At 37.1% G+C, this 7,189-nt stretch overlaps 1 long non-coding RNA gene across 1 annotated transcript; it reads left to right on the forward strand.

The window, feature by feature from the left end:
• The first annotated feature begins 2,847 nt into the window (after nucleotides 1-2,847).
• LOC147304111 (uncharacterized) lies at nucleotides 2,848-6,099 on the forward strand. The gene is made up of 3 exons (XR_015127003.1): nucleotides 2,848-3,553; nucleotides 4,677-4,705; nucleotides 5,126-6,099. It is a non-coding gene; the product is annotated as an uncharacterized LOC147304111 (long non-coding RNA).
• The last annotated feature ends 1,090 nt before the right edge of the window (nucleotides 6,100-7,189 follow it).

Genomic DNA, 7,189 nt, shown 5'->3' on the forward strand with positions numbered 1-7,189 from the left:
GTGGATCAAAGTGGAGGGATCACATTTTAGTCATTCAGTGATTCAAAGAATATGACCTTTTAATATTCTTTCAGATGTTTTCTGACTCTAAATGTTCTTTTCTCATTTCTTAGGTTTTTCTAATTTACAATTAAAACATTTTCAGTTTTTTTCCAACTCCTTCTTCTGTGTAACCTTCAGCTTTTAGCAGTTCAGCACCTTTGTTTTCAGGTTAAATTCGGGTTTTTTTTTGTTTTTTTTTAATCTCATTCAATATTTTTAACTCAAAATTCAGCAATTAATTCATTTCAGTGCATACATTCAGATTCAAGCATTCACACTGCAGTTTCTTCAGAAAATGCACTTTCTAGTTCCATTTTATTATTATTATCTATTCCGTACGTTTTTTGAAAGCCTACTCCTTCAAAACCGTTCAACTTAGAAAAACCATTCAAACACCGTTAGATTCCTATTCTTTTGGACAACACTGCTTCTATTTTTCATATTTTTAACATTTATATTTTTAATTTTATTCAACTTTATTCAACAAAAATTTATAATGTATTTCAATGGGGATACCCTTCAAATCCTCATTCAACTTACTCATTTTTAAACTCTTACTACTTCCACATACATTGACATAGAGCCACCATTCAAACTTTAAAACGAAGACAAGACATTCAACTATTCAACTTGTATTTATCTTTTCAATATCTATTATACTTTTTCTTCAGTTCCAGTTTAAGTTTCATGATGTTTTTTCACCCGTTTCAGAGTTTATAATGGGTGTGTATGGGACGGAATGTTCGGGCTAGAGTGAGAGAGCTCAACTGCTAGAGTGAGAGGAGCAAAAAAATTAATCTTAAAATATTTTTTAAAACTGCTGCTGTGTCCACAGCGTTTGCTCTACAGCCACCATTTTACCCTCAAAACGTAGCCATCGCTGTCCTCTTTCATCCAATGTGTTTACTATTGTCCTAGGTGTTATGGTTCTTTCATAAATGTCACCAATGCACAGCCTCCTCCCTCCAACTCTTCCATAGACTCTAATGTTAAAATGGCTCAGAAGGTTCTTTTGAAAATCAGAAGAGCATGGTGTCTTTACACTGTCACCACGTCCATACAATAAACTCCACAGGCATGAAAACTGAGAATTCAGTAGACTAGACATTGCTGTCGCTCACAGTGAAAGAATTTTGTCAATACGACTTTTACTTTTCATTTGGGAACGATTTGTTTCGGCCTGACTTTTCTGTTCATTTTAAGCAGCAAAAGTGAGGTGCATGTCTGTGTGCGTGTGTATGGAGCCATTGGGTGCGGTCACTATAGCAACCAGGCTCACACCTGCCTGCTTAACGAGCTCTCTCTCTCACTCTGCCAAAATTCATCTTAAACACTTCTCTTTCAACTGCTGCTGTGTCCACAGTGTTACAGCCATCATTTTACCCTCAAAACGTCGCCATCGTTGTTCTTTTTCCAACATCTTGTCTTTCAAAGCTCAGAGATGTAAACTTTTTAAACTGTGTAGGTCCAAGTGGAGGGATCACATTTGAGTCATTCAGTGATTCAAAGAATATGACCTTTTGATATTCATTCAGATGTTTTCTGACTCTAAATGTTCTTTTCTCATTTCTTAGGGTTTTCTAATTTACATTTAAAACATTTTCAGTTTTTTTCCAACTCCTTCTTCTGTGTAACCTTCAGCTTTTAGCAGTTCAGCACCTTTGTTTTCAGGTTAAATTCGTTTTTTTTTTTTGTTTTTTTTTAATCTCATTCAATATTTTTAACTCAAAATTCAGCAATTAATTCATTTCAGTGCATACATTCAGATTCAAGCATTCACACTGCAGTTTCTTCAGAAAATGCACTTTCTAGTTCTATTTTATTATTATTCTGTATTCCGTACGTTTTTTGTAATCTATCTCCTTCAAAACCGTTCAACTTAGAAAAACCATTCAAACACCGTTAGATTCCTATTCTTTTGGACAACATTGCTTCTATTTTTCTCATTTTTAACATTTATATTTTTAATTTTATTCAACTTTTTTCAACAAAAATTTATAATGTATTTCAATGGGGAGACCCTTCAAATTCTCATTCAACTTCCTCCTCTTTAAACTGTATCTACTTCCACATACATTGACATAGAGCCACCATTCAAACTTTAAAACGAAGACAAGACATTCAACTATTCAACTTGTATTTATCTTTTCAATATCTATTATACTTTTTCTTCAGTTCCAGTTTAAGTTTCATGATGTTTTTTCACCCGTTTCAAAGTTTATAATGGGTGTGTATGGGACGGAATGTTGGGGCTAGAGTGAGACAGCTCAACTGCTAGAGTGAGAGGAGCAAAAAAATTAATCTTAAAATCTTTTTTAAAACTGCTGCTGTGTCCGCAGCGTTTGCTCTACAGGTATGATTTTACCCTCAAAACGTAGCCATCGCTGTCCTCTTTCATCCAATGTGTTTACTATTGTCCTAGGTGTTATGGTTCTTTCGTAAATGTCACCAATGCACAGCCTCCTCCCTCCAACTCTTCCATAGACTCTAATGTTAAAATGGCTCAGAAGGTTCGTTTGAAAATCAGAAGAGCATGGTGTCTTTCCACTGTCACCACGTCCATATAATAAACTCCACAGGCATGAAAACTGAGAATTCAGTAGACTAGAAGCTGCTGTCGCTCACGGTGAAAGAATTTCGTCAATACGACTTGTACTTTTCATATGGGAACGATTTGTTTGGGCCTGACTTTTCTGTTCATTTTAAGCAGCAAAAGTGAGGTGCATGTCTGTGTCGTGTGTATGGAGCCATTGGGTGCAGTCACTATAGCAACCAGGCTCACACCTGCCTGCTGAACGAGCTCTCTCTCTCTCTGCCAAGATTAAATCAAAAATGTGTGTTATATCTAAGCAGTTGTAGTAAGATTAACTTTTTCAATAGGTACAATAAGACAGGTTTGACAGGCTTTTGCCACAGATTAACAGTATGTCAGTAGTTAGTATAGGCTAACTGAATAGTGCCCTGAATTATTGCCCTGTTAAATTCAAGTTGATTGTGTATTGGTGGACTTGTCTTCTCCACACAGGTTTTTCAGATCTGGGCAGTTTGAGTCAGTTGATGACTTTAAAATAATCTTTTCTGACTGGATAATTAAAGCTCACAGCATCTACCTGTCTGTAGTGTATTTTCCCACATTTTAAATAATCTAATCTCATTTAATGTCTCTGTTTTTAGTCTGTATAGTTTATCTCCCCACAAATACGCTCAAAGTAGTCTTAAAATAAAATCCATAAAACAGTTCAAGATGATGACTTTTTATTTGCTCATTTAATGCCAGTTGCCCTCTTTCCTGAGTATAAGCGAATGAGTGACATAAAGAGAAAAAGTACCAATTTGTATGCTGGTGAGTCTTGTGTATTTTTTTCTCTGTCTCTCTATGACAGAGAAATATATATGCTCATTATTGATGTTCAAACTGATGCTCAAATTTCCAAGCACCACCTGAACGCCTCATCGGTCTTTAACTAATCACTACACCAACGGTTGTCATTCCGCTTTGCTCTCTGCTGTGGTAAGTACAATACATTCAGTACAGCACTGTTTTAATTTTATGATGGTAAAAATACATGTTTGACATTTAAACTCACATATCAAGTCTTTTTAAAGTTCAACAGAGTTCAAAGAATAAAGAAAGCAAAAAAAGAATAACCTTTGCTACCATTTATATAGGTTTATGACTTTTGCTGTTAGCAGCAGTGCTAACGCTAGCTTCAATGCTAATGCTAGCTATAGTGCTAACATTAGCCTTAGCAGTTGTTAACTGACAAAAAGAATATTCTTGTGATATTCCCATGATATTTATTGGCGGTCAGTGAGACAAAAGTAACAAATGAGATTTATTATTGCCATTGTGGCTCAGTTTTAACAGTAAGAGTACTTCATGACTTTTGCTGTTAGTAGCAGGAATGCTAACGCTAGCTTCAATGCTAACGCTAGCTTCAATGCTAATGCTAGCTATAGTGCTAACACTAGCCTTAGCAGTTGTTAACTGACAAAAAGAATATTCCTGTGATATTCCTGTGATATTTATTGGCGGTCAGTGAGACAAAAGTAACAAATGAGATTTATTATTGCCATTGTGCCTCAGTTTTAACAGTAAGAGTACTTCATGACTTTTGCTGTTAGTAGCAGTGCTAATGCTAGCTTCGATGCTAATGCTAGCATCAATGCTAACGCTAGCTATAGTGCCAACACTAGCCTTAGCAGTTTTTAACTGACAAAAAGAATATTCCTGTGATATTCCTGTGATATTTATTGGCGGTCAGTGAGACAAAAGTAACAAATGAGCTTTATTATTGCCATTGTGCCTCAGTTTTAACAGTAAGAGTGCTAGTTCTACCAGCAGTGCTAACACTAACTGAAGTGCTAACGCTAGCAGGAATGCTAGCGTTAGCAGCGATGCTAAGGCTAGTAACAGTCTAACAGTAGCCTTATATAAGTACTTAAATAAATACTTCAGTTAATTAGTTTGAATTATAAAATGGCTGCTGTATCAGCTGGTGTGCTATATTACTCTATAATTACCCTGCTGACTATAAGTTCAGTGTATCATGTCGTGTGGGCTTTGTTTTTTTTGTTAGTCTGATAACACTGTACAGACAACTAACATGTTATTTCTCGTCTTACACTTTCAGGAACTTGACTCACATCTGTGCTTTGCCTGGTAGGTGTGCACATACTGTTAGAGAAGTATACCAAAATAAAAAAAAAAGAGTCTGACTAATATAAGCTTTAAAGTGATGGGTTCAAACTTTGTGCTAGACCTTTTAAACACATTTTTATAATAAATACACATAAGTTCAGCTTAACAATTGGGCTAAAATATTTTTTTCGTACATTTTTGCACATTACATGTGATTAGTTAACAATTCACTCAATCATATTTGTATTTAAAAATATTATTGCTGAATTTAATTAAATATTTATTCTTTTAAAAAGTGCCCAATTATGCAACTTTTTGCACGTGGCAGCCGACGGCAGTATATTTATTTTGTCCTTTTTCAGTAGTCACAATTAGTTTATACAATTACCATGTGATATCATTTTAATAAAATTATTATTTTTTCTTGTTTTTTGTTCACAGTGTGCAGAAGAAGAACAAGGACCAGATCTCCAGTCTTCTCTCTCACATCCCAACCCCCCAACCCCTCTATCCTCTGTCCTGCTCCACCTGTTGTCTCTGCCTTCTTTCCATCTGTATTTCACTCTGTGGTTTGTGAGAAATTTTGCCAAACCAAGAATCTTATTGCGGTTTGATTTAAAGCCGTGTCTCTCCTGCTCTGTCTGTTCTCTCTGCTAAATTTTCTCTCTACCTGTTTTTCACTCTTGGCTTGCTGCTGAAAAACGCCAAGCCAATAAAGCAATAAAGAGTGCATATTTTGCCTCAACCTATGAACAAACTGAACAAACAAAGAAAACTCTGCGGTTTGATTTAAAGCCGTGTCTCTCCTGCTCTGTCTGTTCTCTCTTCTAAATTTTCTCTCTACCTGTTTTTCACTCTTGGCTTGCTGCTGAAAAACGCCAAGCCATTAAAGCAATAAAGAGTGCATATATTGCCTCTACCTGAGAACAAACTGAACAAACAAAGAAAACTCTAATTCACGGTTTGATTGTGATTTCCCAGCCGTGTCTCTCCTGCTCTGTCTGTTCTCTCTTCTAAAGTTTCTCTCTACCTGTTTTTCATTCTGGGCTTGCTGCTAAGTTGTGCCAAGCCAATAAAGAGAGTGCATATTATTCTCTCGACTGACGAACAAACTGTCAAACAAACAAAGACATCTGTTTCTGAGAAATAAAAACTGAAATATAAAGACAAAGAAAACATCTGCTGTGTGCCACTCTTATTTTTCAAATACATTTTCTAAAGACTAACAGAAACACTTAAAGGTGTGTAAAAATGCCAAAAAAGCAGAAAAAGTCACAAGCTGCAAAACAACGCTGGAAGAAGTTCCATGAGTTTCAAAAAGTACCAACATGTGAACAAGCTGAGTGTGATTTTCCTCAGAGCTCTGCAGAAGACTTTGTGTCTGCAAAGACCAATGCTGATGGTGTCAAACAGGCAGGTCAACATGTTCCTGCACATGTACAACAGATATCCTATGCAGATGCTGTGAAGGCTGGATTGCAGCATGAATTTAATGAACATCTGGTAAACCACAGAGACCAACATGAGGTTTCAAGTGCCCCACAGGTGGGTTATGCTGATATTGTGAAAAGAGGCCGTCACAGTGATGTGGCAGGACCATCTCATGCAGAAAAAGTGAACTTTGAAAACCAGCCCTCTGTAACACATGTCTGTGCATCTCACAGCCAGGCACATCCGAAATATGGAGACTCCAGAAACAAGCAGTGCACATGTAACTCACTCACATTTCTTGGATTCCTTCATGAGAATGAAAACATGTCTACAGTTGACCTTAATCTGGTCTTGGATAAAGGTGATGTGATGTACAAAGAGGCCAAGAAAAGATTCCCCAAAAGTATTCATTTGGCAACCGATGAGCTGCCAGGCAAAGTTGATGCTCGCAGGTCTATGTATCATATCAACATGACACAGCTTTCCCGGTATGGGACATTTGAAGAACCTCCAGAGGAGGCAGTAGATACCTTTCTCAGCTTAGAAGCAGGACTGAGCTGCCTGTTGTCAGATGTGCAGTATGCCTTACTGATTATGAGTGGATTGTGTATTGCAGTGTTCAGATCCACATCAGGCAAATATGGGTTCTTTGACCCACACCCCAGAACACCCAGTGGTCTTCCTCTAGCACTATGGTCACGTAATCGTGGTACAGCTGTGATGCTGAAATTCACACTCCTCAGTGACATGATTAAGAGGCTCCAAGATTCTTATGAAATGATGGAGATATCACCTTCTTGTACCTATGAACTGAAGCCTGTGCAGTTCTACAGTATGAGCACAGTCAACCTGAGTGATAGTATCACAGACACAGTCTGCAGACCAACAGCTGCCACTACTGTGGCACCTACTGACTCTGATACAACTGTTGATGAAGCAAACTCCTCTACTCCAAGGAGAAACACAACCACTGATCTGACTGAGAACATCTTTTGTCAAATGTCCATTTGTACGCCACTGGTGAAACAAAAAGAAGTCCACATGACTCAGTTCACATCATATGAAGATCAGAAT

The sequence above is a fragment of the Aulonocara sp. 'chitande type north' Nkhata Bay genome, linkage group LG22, assembly GCF_057382095.1.
Source record: "Aulonocara sp. 'chitande type north' Nkhata Bay isolate Kocher_YH1m ecotype deep benthic linkage group LG22, A_spYH_male_GT1.1, whole genome shotgun sequence".
Taxonomy (NCBI): domain Eukaryota; kingdom Metazoa; phylum Chordata; class Actinopteri; order Cichliformes; family Cichlidae; genus Aulonocara; species Aulonocara sp. 'chitande type north' Nkhata Bay.